The 22,912-nt window shown below is 39.6% G+C and overlaps 1 long non-coding RNA gene across 2 annotated transcripts in view; it reads left to right on the top strand.

The window, feature by feature from the left end:
* The window catches only part of LOC144930839 (uncharacterized), a 356,516-nt gene that overhangs the window by 253,461 nt on the left and 80,143 nt on the right, over window positions 1-22,912 (top strand). The window contains exon 9 of one of the 2 annotated variants that reach the window (XR_013636266.1): window positions 12,358-12,463. The exons of the other annotated variant lie outside the window; for it this stretch is intronic. This is a non-coding gene — a long non-coding RNA (uncharacterized LOC144930839). The remainder of the gene's footprint in view (window positions 1-12,357; window positions 12,464-22,912) is intronic. 2 annotated transcript variants of the gene reach the window in all.

Raw genomic sequence — 22,912 nt, forward strand, 5'->3', positions numbered from 1 at the left:
CAGAACGCCTATGCCCTGGTCCCCTCAGCTGCCTACCTCTAATTATACTGTATCAACCTCATATCTACTAAAGCAAGCATACATAAGCCCAATCCTATGTAGGGTTCTATTAGCATTGGCCTCCACACACATGAAACATCCAACTGAGAAAAATAAGGACTTGTCCACACAAACATTTAGTTTGTGGCAATCTGGGATATGAATCCACACTCACTAGCCTGCTACACACTAACTGTCCATGTGGACCCTGCTGGTGTGCATTAACAGTTCATTAGTGCACTTTGACTTAGTCCTTTTTCAAACTAAGTATTTATGAGACTATACAGATGCAGGGCGCAGTTCTAATGGATCCTAATTCACACCTAACAGCTCAGGCCCAACAGACAAGATAGATGGGGCAATGCCTAATTTGAGAATCCCACTGAGGCTTTGGCAAGAGATGAGGCATCTGGGCACTGGTCTGAGGCAGCAGTGCATGGGCCCAGTAGCCAGAAACTTAGGTGCCTACAGGATTTATACAGCAAAAATGTAGGGGCTTAGGAAACTTAGGCAGTGGCTGAGCAGGGGTTTTGTGAATGCCAGGGCACCTAAATGTTGGGTTTAGGCACTTAAGTCCCTTCGTGAATCTGACCTATATGTATCATTAATGAAAACTGTCAAGTATGGATTTTTTTTAAATGTTTTGTTTCAGTGAATTTTAATATACAAATTCAGAAAGTAAATATAAACCTTATGAATACATTTGAATAATAATTATTTAAAATTTGAATGAATATTTTGAAAAATTCACTATTTGCTCAGCTGCAACTGTTCATAACTGGAACTTCAGTTGTTTCCACCCTCACTGTAGTAGTGTTAGCTGGGAGAAAATTGCTGTATTTTTTGTATCAAGAAATGGAAGTAGGGTTTGCAGCCATAGCTAAACATGCCTATCATGCAGAATAGCTCTTTAAGTAACTCTTAAATGCAGACCCTATGCACACATAAAATAAATTACATTGGTGAAAGTCTTCATTTATACACATAGAAGGATATCCTGCAAGTTTCTACCAGGAATTTTGCTTCACTGCAGTTCATGCTGCTTTCTCTTGTTTACCAATGCATCTACATAATTTCAGTGCAGTTCTGAAGGGTATTAATAGACTGGCAGTTTTTAAACATACCTTATTATAATCAGCACAAACTATTAGTTGAAACTATTCAATAACATAACACTGACAGATGGAATGCAATGACCCTCAATAATAACTGATACACTCTCACTGTATAAAGTTATACTAAGACACGATTGTGTTGTCTTGAGTTATGACTTAGACTGATTGCAATATGGCATGCTTTTGCTTTTTCAAAAAATTAAGCTTACTGACATTGAGATAGTACAGGATCTAAATTGCACTCCAAAACTTTCTGTAATGAAAAACAAAGAGTAAACGGTACCTGTAGATGAATGAGAAAAAAAAATGCTTAAATACTAATTTTATGTTGCTGAGTGTTTAGTGAGCAAGGATATAATTTCTATTAAAGTCATATCCCATCAAAGAGTCCAGATCCTCAGCTGGTACAAAATGACCAGTGGCTTCATTGACGGTAGTAGAGATAAGCATTTGACACCAGTTGAGGATCTGTCCAAGTGTGCCATACACCATCAATGGGTGTACTGCAGTTTGAACAACTGTGTTGTAACAACAAAGAAAATGATAGCAATATCCAGTGTGCTCAGCATCAGGGTGATAAGAGAGATTACTATAAAATGGAATCTGGGCTGTCTGCAGGAAGAACTTCCACACTGGTCTCTACATTTGAACACAGTCATGAATATAGCTCTTAATCTATTAGGACAAATGAAGCAGATTACTGGATGAGCAGCTGATCTCTTTCCCCCTCATTCTTAGCAGCCCTGTAGCATGAAAGGTTTTCCTAAGCAGGGAATTCAGGTTTGAATACACAGTGGTGAAGATTGGGAGTTTCAACGAGCCAAAGTGTGGGATTTTCAGAAGAGCCTAAGTGAGTTAAAAACACAAGTCCCAATGACTTTTAATAGGACTCATGTTTTCAGTACTACTTAAAATCCCAGGCAGGCACCAAGATCTAATGTTTGTGTGCAGGGGACTTTGCATACTCCAAATCCCAGAGTATGGTAGGGCACTTGAAGTTATGTTGCGGTGGGAGCAAAGGCAGGAGCAGAACAGCTTCCTGCAGCTCCTCATAATATTTTGGCTTAGGTATAAGGCAACCCATGGGTGAGCTCTTTGAGGATTCCTGGAGGAATCAGCGATGCTGAGCCTGGTGGGAATATGAGCTGGAGTTGCAGTGCTAGGCAAGTTATTTTGGTAACTAATGAGAAATTTACAGAATCTCTACATCATTCTGAGGTAGCTAAAGAGAAGACAAAACTAACAGGTTTTCAGGGATGACTATTCATAGAGTCATAGATATTTAGGTCAGAAGGGACCATTATGATCATCTAGTCTGACCTCCTGCACAACGCAGGCCACAGAATTTCACCCACCACTCCTGCAAAAAACCTCACACCTATATCTGTGCTATTGAAGTCCTCAAATCGTAGTTTAAAGACTTCAAGGAGCGGAGAATCCTCCAGCAAGTGACCCGTGCCCCGTGCCCCATGCTACAGAGGAAGGTGAAAAACCTCCAGGGCCTTTTCCAATCTGCCCTGGAGGAAAATTCCTTCCCGACCCCAGATATGGTGATCAGCTAAACCCTGAGCATATGGGCAAAATTCAGAAAATTACAAACTAAATTATAAACTACAGAAAATTCTTTCCTGGGTAACTCAGATCCCACCCCATGTAATATCCCATCACAGGCCATTGGGCCTATTTACCATGAATATTTAATTACCAAAATCATGTTATCCCATCATACCATCTCCTCCATAAACTTATCGAGTTTAATCTTAAATCCAGATAGATCTTTTGCCCCCACTGCTTTCCTTGGAAGGCTATTCCAAAACTTCACTCCTCTGATGGTTGTTTTGGTGAGCATGTGTGTTAGAGATCTCTCACTCACACACATTCTAGGGAGTGCTGCAATTTCATTGCATGCTCTGTCTACATTTTTCAGACACACAGCTCTGAGTTAAAAACAACTGCAAGGTGCAGACTGCTGCAAACTCCATGCACACTCTACCGTGCCTTCGCATAAATATTCTCTCTTACCTCTGAAGTTTTCCTCATCTCCTACAACAGTGCTAGGGGTCAGACACACAAAGGTGCTGTCCCCTGATTGCAGCAAACACCGCCATGTGTTGTATGTTTGATGAATTAAAAGGATGCTGCCAACTTAATTACACTGTAACCCTTCAATAAAGGAAGGGCAGAGCTGATTAACTAGTGAATAATTGGGGTCTGATTGATGGCTTTTTCCCTCACTGCTAAAGGCTGTATATATAATTATTTTGCCTGTGGGCCTAATTTTGCCACTGTTAGCTTCCACTGTTGTCATCAGCTGTAATTTATGGATAGGGCCTGAAGCCTTAAAAAAGTCTAGAAAATGAAATAGCCCTGAATCCCCAGATGTGTCACCTGCAAATGGCCAGCAGGCAGCCTCTAACATCAACATTTGCAGCCATTTAGCAGCATTAACACCTCTTGCTTAGCTGGAAAATAATATTCTCATGTGTCAACAACTCTCATCATATAGATTTTTGTCTGACATGTAATAATGGTGCATCATCCCCATCAATGATTTAATATATGTTTCAAATGCAAGATCAATTTATTGTAACTGAAGAGAACATTCTTCTAGAGAGGCACTTAAAAAAAAAAAATCCTGGCAAAGGAAGACCAAAGTATCCTCACTGCAATTGGCAGGTTGACGACAGCATTAGTCAGTACAGTGCCAGCCAAATAACATTTGAAGACTAATGATTTTGTGAATTTAATTTTTTTTAAATGCAGCATCTTTTTCAATAATAATCTGAATAACTCTTTCAACTTTGAAATCTTCAGTAGGGGGAGAAAAAACAACGATCTAGCCGATCACTAGTAAGATACTACCTACTATGCTTAAACTCTGGGCCAGATTCCCCAGCTACATGAAATCAGCACCGCTCCATTTCAATTGCTGGAGCTGTGCTGTGAGGATCTCACCCTACATGTTATAATTTAAAATATGTTCTCATATTTTGACAGGAAAACATAAACTTGCCATCAATCCAGCAAAATAATTGCAAAAGTAGATCTGTTTTAAAGGATTGAATTAATTTAGTAGCAAAGAACAGAGATGCCCCAAATAAGAGAAGCAATATTGAGAATATAAACCATTCTGATTATAGCTGCTCTGCTGCCATCTGCTAAGGAATACTGCCTATTTTATATTCCAGGAAGAATTGTTTAATAAAGTAATAACAACTTAGATACACATTTTTTGTAACTCATATTTAAACATTGCAGAGGGAAAGCTTCTAATTTATAAGCCCAGATATACAAATCCTATCTCTCAAATTTCTTTTGTTGTTTTGGCCTCACAGAGAGCTCCCTTGCCTATGAATCACATGAAGATTTGAAGAACCTTTCACTCAAAGCTCAGTAGTGTGCCAGTGGGCACTGGCCAGGAAAAAAAAGATTGATATTTGCCCTCTCTTCTTATCTGCACTTGATTTATAAGTCAGTGTGAGTATGCAAGAGAAATAAAGGCAAAGACCTTGATGCCTCCCTGTGGAGAATATGCACCATTTGGATTGAAGGCATGAAAGAAGAGAAATTAATGGTAAGCTGTTCATCTGTCACTACTGCCAGCCTGATGGTTTTGCAGCGAAGGAGAGGACTTGATGACATGCCCTCCAGTCAAGGGCATGACTGCCCGCTGTTCTCATATTATAAACACAGTGCTTTGGGTTTCTAAGGGATTTACATTTAAATTATACTGTACTTTGGGTAGGCAAATCTTTACACAAGTTTATTTTCTTGACGTATTAACATGCAGGATTTTGCTGGCTTTCTGTAGAAGAAAAAAAAAGTTAAGTCTCCCTATTTGATAAAAATGTGTAGCATACTCTTAAAATGTCTCCATAGTTTAAAGCAGTATGTTATAATGTAATGAGATTTAAACTTATATATGCATTGAAGAGTCAGGCACATGCATAAACTGATAAGCTTTAGTTATTCCACTCTGTGGCACACAGGAAAAGATTAAAAAGTTCAAAGTCTGAGCTGATTGTGTTTATTAAAAGTGGTCTATACCAACACTGCCGCTATCTATAGCGATGCTAGGCACACGACTGGTAGGATAAAAAAAAAACCCACAACATTTTTACATTGTGCTAAAGAATGAGAAGAATGTACTTCCTGGTAAATGAAGAGCTTGATGTGGTTTGAAAGATCCTGTGCATTGACAGAAGAAATTAAAGCCCTGAACCAACAAAACAGTTAAGCATGTGCTTAAGTTTAAGCACAAGTAGGTCCATTGATTTCAATGAGACTAAGTGCACATGTAAAGTTAAGCATATGCTTAAATGTTTTGCTGGACTGGGGCCTCAACTATTACATTTTAATTGAGGTTTTATTTTTATTTACTTTTAATGAGGTTTTTATTTACTTACACATCTATTACTAATATTTAATAACTGAGGGTACAGTAGGCACAAAGTATAAACCTGCCTTCAGCTTTGATTTTAAAAAAGAAAGTACATTTCTAGCTCTTCTGCTTGTGGAGAAAAGCTTGAAAATAGGATGTGAATGCACCCAAAAGCTCAGAAACCAGTAGGCAAACAAAGAAAGAACCTCACCTTTATTTATTTGTTTGTTTTTAAATACCATGATTTTAAAGTTAATCTGGTGATTTTGGGGGCCTGACTCATGACTTTTGATCTGTCGACGTTGGCAGTACTGTAGTTCTATAGATTTCAATAAAACTCTTCCCATTAGTAAGCCCTACAATAAGCAGCGTTCGCTCTTAGTGTGTCACAGAGTTAACAATTTGCACACCACTGCTGAGAGGTATAGATCATTTCATAAACCCTGCAAAGATCATAGAATCATAGAATATCAGGGTTGGAAGGGACCTCAGGAGGTCATCTAGTCCAACCCCCTGCTCAAAGCAGGACCAATCCCCAATTAAATCATCCCAACCAGGGCTTTGTCAAGCCTGACCTTAAAAACTTCTAAGGAAGGAGATTCTACCACCTCCCTAGGTAACGCATTCCAGTATTTCACCACCCTCCTAGTGAAAAAGTTTTTCCTAATATCCAACCTAAACCTCCCCCACTGCAACTTGAGACCATTACTCCTTGTCCTGTCCTCTTCTACCACTGAGAATAGTCTAGAACCATCCTCTATGGAACCACCTTTCAGGTAGTTGAAAGCAGCTATCAAATCCCCCCTCATTCTTCTCTTCTGCAGACTAAACAATCCCAGTTCCCTCAGCCTCTCCTCCTAAGTCATGTGTTCCAGACCCCTAATCATTTTTGTTGCCCTTCGCTGGACTCTCTCCAATTTATCCACATCCTTCTTGTAGTGTGGGGCCCAAAACTGGACACAGTACTCCAGATGAGGCCTCACCAATGTCGAATAGAGGGGGACAATCACGTCCCTCGATCTGCTGGCTATGCCCCTACTTATACATCCCAAAATGCCATTGGCCTTCTTGGCAACAAGGGCACACTGCTGACTCATATCCAGCTTCTCTTCCACTGTCACCCCTAGGTCCTTTTCCGCAGAACTGCTGCCTAGCCATTCGGTCCCTAGTCTGTAGCTGTGCATTGGGTTCTTCCGTCCTAAGTGCAGGACCCTGCACTTATCCTTATTGAACCTCATCAGATTTCTTTTGGCCCAATCCTCCAATTTGTCTAGGTCCCTCTGTATCCTATCCCTGCCCTCCAGCGTATCTACCACTCCTCCTAGTTTAGTATCATCCGCAAATTTGCTGAGAGTGCAATCCACACCATCCTCCAGATCATTTATGAAGATATTGAACAAAACCAGCCCCAGGACCGACCCCTGGGGCACTCCACTTGACATTGGCTGCCAACTAGACATGGAGCCATTGATCCCTACCTGTTGAGCCCAACAATCTAGGCAACTTTCTACCCACCTTATAGTGCTTTCATCCAGCCCATACTTCTTTAACTTGCTGACAAGAATACTGTGGGAGACCGTGTCAAAAGCTTTGCTAAAGTCAAGAAACAATACATCCACTGCTTTCCCTTCATCCACAGAACCAGTAATCTCATCATAGAAGGCGATTAGATTAGTCAGGCATGACCTTCCCTTGGTGAATCCATGCTGACTGTTCCTGATCACTTTCCTCTCATGTAAGTGCTTCAGAATTGATTCTTTGAGGACCTGCTCCATGATCAACTGTTTGTTTGTTTGCTTAAACTGCTATTGCAATGAAACAAACCCATCCCGAATTCTATCCCTATTCCTCTGCCCCCATAGCCACCAGATTCTGTTGTGCTGGGAACAGGCTGTGTAGGGGGCTGTGGGACCTGTCTTCTGTGAAGGCTTCAAATGCTCACTGCTGACCATGCTACAAAACCCCTTTCCCTCTGTACTATCATGGAGAAAATCATAGAGGAAGCTCAGTTACTGGACACAGCATTTCCATTGCCTCCTCACCTGCATGCACACTCTTCCAAAGACAGTCTTCAGTGCACAAACTATGTCACTTAGCAACATTTGTACGAACCATTTTGTTAAGAAGCTCTAGCATCCTCTGTGCTTTAGAGCAAGGACTTGATATTTGGCAGGGAAGATATGTTGGGGTCAGGACTGTGCCTTTTTCTGTTCCTGCAGAAAGCCTGCCCAAATCTGGCTAGGTTATAAGCATTTAAAAACAGTTTGCACATGCTCAATAGATACTTGTAGAGAAAATCTATGAAGATTCCACCTGAACTGAGGATGCTCCATCTCCTCACAGCTCCCATGTGCTGATCGGTGTGTGTATATGCCAGCCCCACAAAGTGAATTAGTGTGGTCCAGCCCAATACCTTATTTTACTACACTCTATCCAAACCCTGCACTGAAGACAGAATTTTTTCCTCATCAGCTTTCCTATGGTGCTTTCATCATAGCATCTTAGTTCTGTACAAAGATTAAAGAACTTAGTTTCACAACACCCCTCTGAGGTGAGGTGGAAGTGTTATCCCCATAGGGATATTATACACATGGGGAACTGAGGCACAGCGATTAAAGTCAGAACTGTCAAAAGTGCCAATAAATTTTGGGTGCCAAATTTGGGGTGCCGAGGATTTGATGTTTCACATTATAGCACTCTGTATGTTCAGACCAGACCTCCCATTGTCCTCAGCTGCAATTATGAGTAGAGCTGGGGGAAATTTTTTGGCTAAAACCTTGTTCACTGAAAGATGCAGATTCAGGCTGACCAAAATATTTCACAAATTTGTGTCAAATTTGCTACTTTGTTTCAGTTGAAAAAACCTGACAGCAACAAATGATTCAAAGAAACTGAAATATTTCATTCTGACATTTTTGAAATGAATTGTTTTGACTTTTCTATTTGAAACGGCTTTTCATTTTGAATTTTACTTCAATTTTATTGAGGGGGAAATGATGTAAATGAAAACAAAAACTTCATTTTGCCAAAACAATTTTTTTTCTGTTTTGACCAGTGAACCAAAAGATCAGTTATTGGCAGAGCTCTAGTTGTGAATACTCAGCATTTTTACAAATCAGATACCACGTGTCTCAAGCTGGGAACTAAGAAAGTGAGGTGCACACAGTGGGCACCTGTGAAAATGTTACGTGACTTGCCTAGCATCACGTAGGAATCCTGTGACAAAAGCAGGGAGAGAATCCAATTTTCCAGAATGGCAGTTAACTGCCTTAATCACAAGACTATCCTTGCTCTTCCTGAAGTCCCCTGCTCATTCACTCAGCTTGATGTCCCCCCCTGGATCCCTCGTTATTAACCTTTGACCTCACTCCTGAGCCTGTTTTCTCTTTTGTTGTCCCCAGAAATCAATAGTAACCTGGGCTCAATTTTTCTGCACTCTTAGCTGAGGCGGTGGGACTTACATCCACCTGCTCCAGTACTACTAATAGTACATACCTTCCAACTGCCTATGAGGCTACAGTCGTAACCATAGGCACCGGAATTAGAAGTGCAGGGGGGACTGCAGCACCCTCAGGTTTTACGTGGGGTCTCGGCTGCTGGCCCCAAACCCAGGGATCCAGCTGCCAGCCCCACACCTGGGACTCTGCTCCTGGCCCCATGCCCATCCCCAGCTGTGGTCCCCAGCCTTGGCCCGCTTACCCCTGACTGAGTCCCGCCCCCCTTCTGGAGACACAGCCCTGCTCCCAGCCCCAGCTCTGGGGTGGGGCGGACAGGGGTAAGGAGGCTGGCTTTTAGCACCCCCACTATTGAAAGTGTTCCAGCGCCACTGGTCGTAGCAATCAACAGCCTAATTAACTACACCTGATTCGTTCCCAGAGTACAGTCTGTTCTGCACATTAAATGAGGCTGGGGTTCCCTGGAAAAAATACTATATGATAATTTAATCATAATGACTGTATCATAATGCATACCCACAAGAGGGACAAATTAAAGTTGCACAAGCAACTTTAATTCTGGCATTTCCTAGCCTTTGAGTGCTTGAGTTTGCAACCTTAATGTGTAGAGTTTTGTTGGGGTTTGACTGTTGTTTTGGTGTAGGACTGTGTGTTATAAATGTATATATCAATATTATAGTAAATGCTGAGCCTTCCATTCACAGGGATTCTTCTGCCTGAAATAGCTGGTGAATTTGAGGCTACTGATGAGTCATAATCATAGAATATCAGGGTTGGAAGGGACCTCAACAGGTCATCTAGTCCAACCCCCTGCTCAAAGCAGGACCCATTCCCAACTAAATCATCCCAGCCAGGGCTTTGTCAAGCCTGACCTTAAAAACTTCTAAGGAAGGAGATTCCACCACCTCCCTAGGCAACACATTCCAGTGTTTCACATAATGGCTATATATGACTTGTGAATTTACAACCCACAGTCCACCTGATTGGTGTGTATGTTAACAGGGTATTAATGGGTAGGGATGGGAGAGTAAAACTGCTACTGGTATAGAGGGTGTTCATATATAGAGGGTGTTCATAAAACAGGAACACTGGATCAAATTCAAATTGGGTGAAAATGTGCACTTCCTCAAAGTTGAATGAAGTTGCTAATATGAATTTAGCTCATTGGGAGTGAGCACAGATACTGATATTAGGTTTGATAACTAATTAGGGACTGTAACCCAAGAATCCCTCAATGCCAAAGGAGTTACAAGAATATCCTGATTCTGGAATGTACATTTTGTTTCTCAAAAGAATGTCCTGTGAGGTCTTAAATGAAAGCTAGGATCATTAATATTATTGTGAAATGTATGTACTGATACTATTTAAGGAGCTATGTATGTACACTGAAAATATGTTCTTAGATTCTGTATCATAGCAGAGATGGAGAAACAGTTTTCCAGTCAGACAAAATATGTTTACACAATGGAAAATACTTTTTTACATATGAACTCAACTGAGATATGTGAAGTTGATAGGGAAGAGACAGGAAAACAAGTGATGTGAGGTTATACTGTCTGAGTACAGACAATGAACTTTGGAGATATAAGTAGAAGGCAAGGAAGACAACTCCTTATCCTGCACGTAGGAAGTAAACAGGCAGTGCTTTTACGTTCATGAAAACAGGATCACAACCAGCTTTGCTGAAGATGCTGCCAAATCCTTTGGGTGAGATAAAGTTTATTAGACCGGAGGTTAGCCTCTTAAATTAAGTTTAATCTCTAGAAAGAGTGTTAGGATTTGTGTTATATGTAACCATTGTTTCCATTATCCTTACTCACTATGTCTTGAATCTTTGATAATAAATGTATTTTTGTTTTCACTATAAATATATCTCAGTGCTGTGGTATTAAGCAAGGTGCTGATCCTGAGCTGATGTATACAAGCTGCTGTGTACACTGTTCCTTTGGGGACAGCAGAGTTGGTATTTCTGTGAGTGTTCAGTGAAGAACAGCTGGACATTACAGGGGGTACACCATGTTTCAAGGTGGGTCAGAGAGTGGGGGGCCCCTATTGCTAACCTGCAAGACACAGAGGCAAGTGCTTGGGTGGCTAACAGTCTGGTGTACCCCAAGAACCATCACAAGGACATTATTAAAAGCTATGTCCTGTTGATTTTTACCCTAAAGAGCTGTGGTGAACAGCTTTATTTCATGATCTAATTTGGCAATGTTACCTGTTCTTTCTGAAAAACCATCAATAAAAATAAAATGTAAAACTGAAAAAGGAATGCATTCTCTACTATACTTTGCCAAAGGTAAAGCTTGGCTAATTATGGGAAATGTATATGTTAAATGAATACATTTTAAAACTGATCAGAAAATGTTTGGGGGTTTTTCCCCAAAGAAAATGTCGACTTTTCGTTGAAAAAGAAAAAATGGAGAATTTTCATCTGAAAATTTAACATTTTGGGGGTTTGAGTTTTTGCATGTTTAGTCAAAAAGCTGAAATTTTCTGTGGAAAACAAAGTTTCTGTGGAAATTTTCATTTTGTAAAAAATCCAGTTGTCTGTCAAACACCAATTTAGACAGAAAATTTTCAACCAGCCCTAATATTGTATTTGAAACATTTCACAAAGTTCTTCCAATAAATTAATGACAATGTATTCACCTGCATTCATAAGCAGGGAGACATATAAAAGAATCATCAAATAATAGCTTGCTTATGTTTGGCAGTGAGCTCTGACTAGCATCATTTTCAGTCATTGTCACCAACTGACTGCATGTAGGAACCTGGGGGTTTATCATTACACCATCCAGTCTTAGAAGTATGTTTTAGACAAGATCTGCTCTACTTTCATATAGTTTAACCATCTACTTCAATGGGAGCAGGATTGTGCTTAAAATGTAACATTTCAGAGTTAATCACAAAAGGAATTGTTAATATTTTCTATAATTATTTTTCAATATCCGGACTGCATTGCATAATGTGTAGCTGCTTATTTTCGTATCAGTTTACCTGGGCACTTGATGATTAAAACTTATTAAATAAATTCATTTTTATTTTTTTATCTCCTAAATATGATTATAAATGACCTTTGATAAAGAGTTAACAGAGAATATGTCAGGAAACAGCTCAGAAAGAAAAGATTAAAAGTAAACAGTCTAGAGAGGTGTTTAATTTCAGTTTTCTTTGTGATATAAGAAATCTGTAAATTTTAAAGCCATCACGCCATAGTTACTTTTATCAGTAGGGCTCTTTTGTTTTGTTCTGCCACCTAATTCTTTTGATGACAATGAGTCCACAGTTTTCCAGTGACTGATTTCGATTTGCATGTTATTGTCAGTCTTTTATATTTTATCATATCTCCACTTTGGTTTTTATGCAGATCCTCACATCAAAACGCAAGGGCAGCTTCAGCTAAACAGCTGGCTGGATTTGCATGAAAATGGACTGCCCTTTTTCATTTGTTTGTTCTTTGGAAATTACAGTAGGTGAGTATCTGTCTCAAATTTTCCAAACAAATAAAGATAAAACTTCACAGATATTAAACTGTGGAGCATTAAACTGTGTCATTTTACATATAAAAAGAAAAGGATTAGATAGTATTAGACTGTAGAGCTGACTAATGAGAAACAATGCAAGTGACTGAAAATGAAAGATACAAAAGAAACATAGCAACTTCTGAAAGTTGAAATATTTCCTTTTTTAAAATTCAAATGATAAATAATGGTATAAGTATTTTCCCCACAAACCTATAACATTTTCATCAGTAGAAAACCATAATCTAGTATAAGCAATCATATATTTAATGGCATTAAAATACCTTCCATGGTCATATGCTTACAGGACTGCCCCCCAAAGTTGGGTATCTACTTACTTCACACTCTGTTCTGTGGTATATCCAGAACCATTTGAAAATGTGACCAGAGGGAGATGACACTGAAATGCTACAAATGTTTTACACAGATATTCAGAAAGGGTGGACATAAAGGTATCTAGACATGGCCTGGGAATGGAATCTTTCATTTGTCATAAACCTGCACAGCCTTCCTATTTGCTTCTGGGTCTAATTCAAGGTGTGTTCACCTGACTTAAATCCTGGCAACTCACAGAGCACCTCTCTCCCTGTGTAAAGCCATGGCAGCTGAAGTCAGATGGAGTATTTGAACCAACACCAACAAGCTTAAATACCTGGGGTCACCAGCTGGGGATTCTTGATAGAGGGCTCTTGACTCTGAATTTACTTCCCCATTAGCCTGAAAGAGAAGGGATCTATTGGCCTTGCACCATGTCATAAAGGACCATTATTATCTCAGGGGTTGTGTAGAAAGAGAAATAGTGCTTAAATAGAATATCTTCAGCTGGTGTGAATCAGCATATTTCCATTGTTGAGCTATGCAAATTTACACCAGTTGAGGACCTGGCATGTTATGTGGGTCTGATTAACAATAGAGCTCCTAAATTTTGCAGCATATGTTATTTGGATTCTATTTAAAAACATATTTTTTACATTGACCTCTTACAGTAGCTTCCTGTATAAATCCATGGACATAGACAACAGTAATTATAACTGCTGTGCTCCTAGCCTCAGCTATTGTGATGATCATTTAATATCTATTGTCATTCACTGGGAACCATCATTTTATTCCATTGTGTACAAACCATAGAGACATGGTCCCTGCCCCAAGAAACATGCAGTTCAGGGGTTAGATTATAGCTTTAACACCCACTGCAACGTTAAGCAGTGTCAGAGGTGTACAACACCAATGATGTGACCTAAGCATTCTTACTGCAGAGACCAGAAGGAAGACTGGGTGAGTGAATACAGTAATTCACCAGCTCTGGACCACCAAACATTTTTGAAGGGGGCAGAGCCATGGCCAAGTCTGTCTACTATGGCTCCTTCAACTCATTTTTAGCACTGAGATTCTATCAACCCCCTGTGCAGGTGCAGCCTAACCCCCATCTTGAGCATGCCCTGAAGAGCAGCCAGAATCTGGCTGTAGCTTAGGCTTGTAAAACAGCTTGGCTAATTGATACACCTAACAATGATCCCCTTTCAAAGTCACGTAGGTATCACTTTGTGCCTGTCTGCCTGTGAGCTGGGGGAAATAGCTGTGTTATATATTACTTTGCTTAGTTTGTTGAAAGAAGCGTATCAGTGAGGTTGGATATGGTATGGCTATTACAATAATATTTAGCAAATGCAAATGTCACAATCTAGTTTTTCCTCACAGTATGGCAAACTATTGATAAAAGAACGATCTCAATGAACCCTGGCCCTCTAAGCAGTTGGATTGCATTTGTTTATATGACAGTGTTTTGTTTTTTAAACCTGTCGTAATACTGAGAGGACATCTTAAATTTCAACCAAGAAAAACAAATGTGGCTCTTTTATGTAAATATTTTATGTCTCAGTAGGTTTTGTGTTAAACTCCTGTACAGAGTTGCTGTGTGTTATTGATAACATGGAACTGGACTTGGTGGATTTTAATGTCCTTTTTCATGTTTATAGGGAACATTTTGAAGCAGCAATTAAAATAATTAAGGAGGGTGAAGAAATCTTTAGCATGCAACAAAGATTTGTGCAGAATGTTAATTTCTGTCAAATAAGTGAATATATGCACAGATGCCTCCTGACAGAGGCTGTGATTTCTGAGTGCTTTGCATGCCAAATAACTTGTTTACCCCCTCAATGTTTGCCAAGTTTACTGTCAATTTACAAATAATTTCCATTTTGCTGTTTATTCTGCTGCCTTTTGATGGATATGTCTTCCAGACTTTTATCTTGCATGTAGACAAACTAATTAATATTTTCCCTTCAGGCAAATATTTTTTTCTTAGATCTAAATGTGGGTTAGATTCTTCTTCGTTTCCATATGCTTTGTTCTGTCAATCATTTCTGTTCTATGTTACTAAAAATGTACCTCAGTGGATGTCATTTCTCATGTTTTACAGATCCATTTCACCTACGTGTGTGTGTGTGTGTGTGTGTGTGTATTTAGAGAGAGACAGACAGAGTCTGCATACTAAAGAAAAAATACCAATTTAAAATAAGATTAGATTTGGGATTTAAGCCTTTAAAATCTAGTATGTTCCGTCTTCCTATTTGCTACAGTGTCCTTAGCTTGACCTCATTGTTCCTAGACATTATTGTACATGTGGCACATAAGATGAACCACCGAGACGCGCTCATATAAGGTCTTATATACTTCAATATCTAGGTACTTTTAAAGATATGTGAAAGATAAATTTTAAAAAATATTCAGGCAGTAAAACATAAATGTAGATTATATAGGTTCCATGAAACCTTTAACAGACGGGAAGAGAATGTGATTTTTTTTGGTTGGTTGTTTTAGGTACTATACCTCTTTTATACAATAACCCTGTATATTAACTTTATGTCACTAAAAAAACCAAAACAAAACAAAAAAACCCACAAGTGTCAATTAGATAAATTGAGTCAAATAGTTAAGTGAGTAAATTTTCAAAACTTATACAGTCATAGACATGTCTGTGCAAAATAACTTTGTTCCAAGCTACTCTATTTACAGAATGCTTGGAATTTCCTGTATCTGGAAGTATTCTAATTGTTACTCCATATACTGCAGTATGAAGAATATAAGTCTGGCCTAACTTCTTCAAAAGTTTTTGCAGGTTATGGTATGCTTTGTGGACAAGTCCTAAGATCCTTAGGTTTTATGCACCGGTTCTGTGTATGCTTATCTTTATCCATGAATGTCTCATTGACTTTGCAGGATTGGGATGGTGGGAGTGAGACTTTGCAGGAATTGAGGCAAAACTCCCAAAGAAGTCAATGGGAGTTTTGCCAGATGAAGAAATGAGCAAGGATCTCATTGTTTTGTCCATGACTCTCTTTTAATGTATCAATATAATTTTCTGTGTTTCTGCTGTATTTTTAGCACATTAACCTGTGGGGCAAAAGTGTTTAAAAATAAAATTAAATTCTATTAACCTCCCCAGCATCCCCAAATGTACAGAGAGTTGGAGTAATACCAATAAATAACTCCCTAACCTATCATTGTTGCACATACCTGAAGTGAAGTTGCCTCTTCTGAACCACCTTATTTACCAGTTAAGTACTTGACTGTCACTGTCAGCTAGATTGCTTTGGCAAAAGAGTGGCATTTTGAAAACTACCAATTCACTGTTTGCATAAGTTAACGAGGTCCTTCAGCAATGTTCAGTGAGGTGTAAACGCATCATACCGCAGTGCCACAAACTATAAATGGGATGTCCAGACAGGAAATCATCCACTATTAGAAATTTGCCATATACTGCAAGAAAAATTATCCACTAATATGCAGAAAATCCATTCCAAGCTGCTCCAGACTGATGGGTATCTTATACCTATAACAACGGTACAGATTGTTTAGAAGTGTTGTATAGAGCCTGTCAGTAATAACCAACAGTGGCATGATGAGAACTCAGAAAGGTGAGTTGAGGTAGCTCCTCACGTATCCCTTGGTTCCCTCTGTTAAGAATTTGTGGACTCTCAGCTCTCTCCCTTTCATTTGTGTCTGTAAGGTTAGATAACGTTTGATGTACGGTAACTGCTGTGGACTTAAAGGGACACGTTTTTAAAATGTGGCCTTCATTTTTGTGTGTACAACTTTGCATATTTTAGGCCTTTTTTCATTTGTGTGTGTAGTCGACAACATTTACATAAACCAAACTCATTAGGAGACATAGAACTTACACATGCAAAACCATCATAGAAACGTAGGGTTGGAAAGTACCTTGAGAAGTCAAGTCCAGCCCCATGCACTGTGGCAGGATGAAGTAAACCTAAACTATCCCTGACAAGTGTTTGACCAACTTGTTCTTAAAAGCCTCCAATGATGGGTATTCCACACCTCTGGAAGCCTATTTCAGAGCTTAACTACCCTTGTTATTAGAACATTTTTTCTAATATCTAACCTAAATCTCAGAAATATCTAACCTAAATCTGCAGATCAAGCCCATTACTTCTTCCTGCCCTCCGTGGACGTGGAGAACAATTGATCACAATCCTCTTAATAGCAGCCCTTAATATATCTGAAGACTGTTATGTCCCCTCTCAGTCTTCTTCTTTCAAGACTAAACATCCCAAGTTTTTTTAACCTTTCCTCAGAGGTCAAATTTTCTAAACCTTTTATCATTTTTGTTGCTATCTTCTGGACTCATTTTCCAATTTATCCATAGCTTTCCTAAAGCGTGGTGCCCAGAATTGGACACAGTACTACAACTGAGAACATAAGAATGGCCATACTGGGTCAGACCAAAGGTCCATCTAGTCCAGTATCCTGTCTTCTAACAATGGCCAATGCCAGGTGCCCCAAAGTGAATGAACAGAACAGGTAATCATCAAGTAATCCATCCCCTGTCACCCATTCCCATCCTCTGGCAAACAGAGGCTAGGGACATCATCCCTGCCCATCCTGGCTAATAGCCATTGATGGACCTGTCCTCCGTGAACTTATCTAATTCTTTTTTTGAACCCTGTTATAGCCTCAGCCTTTGCAACATCCTCTGGCAAACAACTCCACAAGTTGACTGTGCATTGTGTGAAGAAATACTTCCTTTTGTTTAGTATCAGAGGGGTAGCCATGTTAGTCTGGATCTGTAAAAGCATCAAAGAGTCCTGTAAAAAGAAAAGGAGTACTTGTGGCACCTTAGAGACTAACCAATTTATTTGAGCATGAGCTTTCGTGAGCTACAGCTCACTTCATCGGAAGTGAGCTGTAGCTCACGAAAGCTCATGCTCAAATAAATTGGTTAGTCTCTAAGGTGCCACAAGGACTCCTTTTCTTTTTGCGAATACAGACTAACACGGCTGTTACTCTGAAAAGAGTCCTGTGGCACCTTATAGACTAGCAGACATATTGGCACATAAGCTTTCATGGGTGAATACCCACTTCGTCAGATGTATGTATTACACAAAATACTACATGTATTCACCCACGAAAACTTATGCTCCAAAATGGCTGTTAGTCTATAAGGTGCCACAGGACTCTTTGTTCCTTTTGTTTGTTTTAAATTAGCTGCCTATTAATTTCAATTGGTGACCTCTAGTTCTTGTGTTATGAGACAGAATAAATAACACTTCCTTATTTACTTTCTCCACAGTCATGATTTTATAGAACTCTATCATATCCTCTCTTAGTCGTCTCTTTTCCAAGCTGAAAAGTCCCAATCTTATTAATCTCTCTTCATACAGAAGCTGTTCCATACCCCTAACGATTTTTGTTGCCCTTTTCTGAATCTTTTCCAATTCCAATTTCCTCACCAGTGTCAAGTAGATGTGACAATTACCTTCCATGTCTTATATAAGACACTCCTGTTAGTACACCGCAGAATGATATTAGCCTTTTTCATAGCTGCATCACATCGTTGACTCATACTCAATTTGTGATCTTCTATAACCACCAAGTGCTTTTCAACAGTACTACCACCTCGCCAGTTATTCTACCTTTTGTAGGTGTGCATCTGATTTTTTTCCCTTCCTAAGTAAAGTACTTAGCACTTGTTTTTACTGAATTTAATCTTGTTGAATTCAGACCATTCTCCAATTTGTCAAGGTTGTTTTGAATTCTAATTCTGTCCTCCAAAGTGCCTCCAGTCCCTCCCCCCCTTGGTGTCATGTGCAAATTTTATAAGCCTACTCTCCACTCCATTATCCAAGCTATTAATGAAAATATTGAATAGTACTGGACCCAGGAATGAACCCTGCATGACCCCACTAGATATCCCTCCCAGCTTGCACTGAACCATTCATGACTACTCTCTGAGTGATGTCTTTTAGCCAGTTGTGCATCCACCTTAGAGTGATTTCATCTAGACCATATTTCCCTAGCTTACTTATGAGAATATCATGTAGGACTGTATCAAAAGCCTTACTAAAATCAAAATACAGCACATATAATGCTTCCCCGATCTCCTAGGCCAGTAATACTGCCAAAGAAGGAAATTAGGTTGGTTTGGTATGATTTGTTCTTGACAAATCCATACTGGCTAGTCCTTATAACCCTATTATTCTCCAGGTGCTCACAAATTGATTGTTTAATAATTGGTTCCAGTATCTATCTAGGTATCATTTAGGCTTACTGCTCTATAATTCCTAGATTCCTGTTTGTTCCCCCTTTTTAAAAAAAAGGTATTATATTTGCCCTTCTCCAGTCTTCTGGAACCTTACCTGCCCTCCAGGAGATCATTTATATGATTCTGAGATTGCTTCAGCTAGTTCCTTAAATACCCTAGTATGAATTTCATCGGGTCCTTCTGATTAAAGTTAAATGTATTTTCTAAATATTCTTTAAGCTGTTCTTTCCCTATTATGGCTTGCATTCTTTCCTCCTTGTTGTTAATATTAATTGTGTTGAGTTTCTGGTCACCATAAATGTTTTTAGTGAAGATTGAAACAAATACCTCAGCTTTCTTGATGCTATCAGTTATTAGCGCTCCTTCTCTGCTAAGTAGACGACTTGCACTTCCCTTCATCTTTCTCTTGCTCCTAATGTATTCAGAAAACCACTTCTTATCGCCTTTTATGTTCCTTGTTAGGTGTAACTCATTTTGTGCCTCAGCCTTTCTGAATTTTTCCTACATACTTGTGCTATTCTTTTATATTCCTCCTTACCAATTTGTCCATGTTTCCCCTTAGTAGGATTTCTTTTTGATTTTTTCAGGTCATAAAAGAGCACCAGATGGAGCCATATTGCCTCTTATTATTCTTCCTATATTTCCATTGCATCCATCAGGATAGTTTAATATTATCTCCTTGAGAAACTGCCAGCTCTCCTGAACTCCTTTTTCTCTTAGATATTCTCCCCATGGGACCTTACCTGCCAGTTCTTTGAGATTGTTAAAGTCTGCTTTTTTGAAGTCCATTGTCCTTATTCTGCTTATTCTCACTCCTTCCTTTCCTTAGAACCGTGAAATCTATCACTTGCTAATCACTTTCACCCAAACTGCCTTCTACCTTCAGATTCACTACCAGATCCTCCTTGTTGGACAGAATCAAGTGTAAAATGGCTGTCCCTGAGTTACTTCCTCCACTTTCTGGAACAAAAAGTTGTCCCCAATACATTCCAAAAGCTTACTGAATATTTTGTGTTTGCCATATTGCTTTTCGAACAGATGTCTGGGTAGTTAAAGTCCCCCATTACTACTAGATCTTGTGTTTTGGATATTTTCGTTCTAGAAATGCCTCATCCACCCCCTGTTCCTGATTTGATGGTCTATAGTAGCCTCCTACCATGACATCAGTTCCGTCTTTTATCTTTGCCCAGAGATTCTCAAACGGTCTGCCTCCCACCTCCTTCGGAACCTCAGGACAAGCGTATATATTCTTGTTGTATAATGGAACACCTCATAGACTCATAGACTTTAAGGTTTGTCCTTCCCAAACAAGATATACCTCTCTATACCAATATTACAGTCGTGATGCTTATTCCACCAAGTCTATATAATGCCAATTAAGTCATCATTTTGTTTATGTACTAATACTTCCAGGTCTTCCTGTTTATTCCTCATACTCCTTGCATTTGTGCATAGACATCTAAAATGTTGACCAGACTCCCCCACGGATTTCCCTCTCATTGATCATGGAAGTAATAGAAAATGTGCAAAAAAAATGCACACAACTGAGACTGGTTTGAAGCCCTTTGAACATATCCGTCACAGGGGGCTATTCTGGTTGTACTGGCAACTTACACCATGAGAAAACTGAGTCCAAAATGCTGATTTTTCTCTACACAGTGATATTATCTAAAAAAAATCCACACTATTTTTTTCTAGCTGGAAAATGTCATGCTTTATAACAGAATGCAGGGTGGACCTGGTAAATCTGATGCCACTTATGGTATGGAGTCTGAATCCTTGATAGAGTTCTTCATCCAGCTGATTCTCCTGCAGGGGCAATCAAAGACCCATGGGCATCCATTTTGGATATAAAGAAGTCCTCACAGACTGCAGGGACTTCCCACGTGAGATGTAGTCTTTTAATTATTTAACCAAATTATTTAACCATCAGCACTATATTTCTGTCCAAGATCAGTCATTAAACTTCGTATTGGCAGGATTGTTTAATATGCCTCATACTCATATGTTTCTCATGGGTCAATATGAGTTCAATAACCTCCAGCCATATTGGCCCAGTAATATTTTTTATTCTGTATCAGTGGTAGCTATAGCCGCTTATATTACATCAGAGGATAAAACGCAAAATGGATATGTTAAGTCGATCACCTCAAGATGAACACATAGAATCATAGAATCATAGAATATCACGGTTGGAAGGGACCCCAGAAGGTCATCTAGTCCAACCCCCTGCTCGAAGCAGGACCAATTCCCAGTTAAATCATCCCAGCCAGGGCTTTGTCAAGCCTGACCTTAAAAACCTCTAAGGAAGGAGATTCTACCACCTCCCTAGGTAACGCATTCCAGTGTTTCACCACCCTCATAGTGAAAAAGTTTAATATCCAATCTAAACCTCCCCCACTGCAACTTGAGACCATTACTCCTCGTTCTGTCATCTGCTACCATTGAGAACAGTCTAGAGCCATCCTCTTTGGAACCCCCTTTCAGGTAGTTGAAAGCAGCTATCAAATCCCCCCTCATTCTTCTCTTCTGCAGACTAAACAATCCCAGTTCCCTCAGCCTCTCCTCATAAGTCATTTGTTCCAGACCCCTAATCATTTTTGTTGCCCTTCGCTGGACTCTCTCCAATTTATCCACATCCTTCTTGTAGTGTGGGGCCCAAAACTGGACACAGTACTCCAGATGAGGCCTCACCAATGTCGAATAGAGGGGGACGATCACGTCCCTCGATCTGCTGGCTATGCCCCTACTTATACATCCCAAAATGCCATTGGCCTTCTTGGCAACAAGGGCACACTGCTGACTCATATCCAGCTTTTCATCCACTGTCACCCCTAGGTCCTTTTCCGCAGAACTGCTGCCTAGCCATTCGGCCCCTAGTCTGTAGCGGTGCATTGGATTCTTCCGTCCTAAGTGCAGGACCCTGCACTTATCCTTATTGAACCTCATCAGATTTAATACATGACCTTATTGTAACCAAGAAGATCACTAGTTTGCAGAGTGAATGGTAATAACAAATTAATATAATTTACAGACCCACTTGGATGCTAAATCTGTAAATAAAACAGAGCCGCTTGGTGCGGAAAATGCTCTGATCCATTCCACTATATCTATTATACATAACCCTGATCCAAAGCCAATTTAAGTCGACGGAAAGACTCCCTTTGGATCAGGCCCTAAAAGATCACTATGATGAGTACCTATTATTGAATAATTATGCCTATTATGAAGACACAGGTCAGCAGGACCAACATGGGATCGTGACGAGCTGAATTTCAAATGCTGCAACTTCTGGTATAACAGCATTCCCATCAGCATTTTCTTGAATAGTATCTTAGGTTTCATGTACGGTGGCATGAAGTGCAACTAAATATTTATCCCTGAAAACAAGGCCAAATATGTTTTAACGGTGCTGGAATTTACTTTTGCAGCTACTCACTTGTAGGCTGCCCACAAGGGATTAATTCTGGGCTGATTTACATCCCATTGAAATTACTGGGTCAAATGCATTCCTTCTCTAACTCCTCTTACGTCATTGATCTTACACCAGGTATGAATTAGACTCATTGATTTCGCAAGGTACAGTGCAACACAGTAAGGTCTATTGGTTATGAAGCAAGCAAACTCTTTCCCAGGTTGTAAACATGAACAACAGTGGTGTCTGGAACATATGTAAGAATCATTGGTCTCAAATAGAAGATACTAGTTCTTGAAGGATGGCATCATCAAAGACAAAAATAGCAACCCTTGAAAAGCCATTATTCAGCATGGTATTTTGAATGTCTTGGTGCCATGCAAAAACCAATAGGCATTGACTGGTTTTACAGAAGGTGTCAAAG

This window comes from Lepidochelys kempii, chromosome 9, assembly GCF_965140285.1.
Source record: "Lepidochelys kempii isolate rLepKem1 chromosome 9, rLepKem1.hap1, whole genome shotgun sequence".
Taxonomy (NCBI): domain Eukaryota; kingdom Metazoa; phylum Chordata; order Testudines; family Cheloniidae; genus Lepidochelys; species Lepidochelys kempii.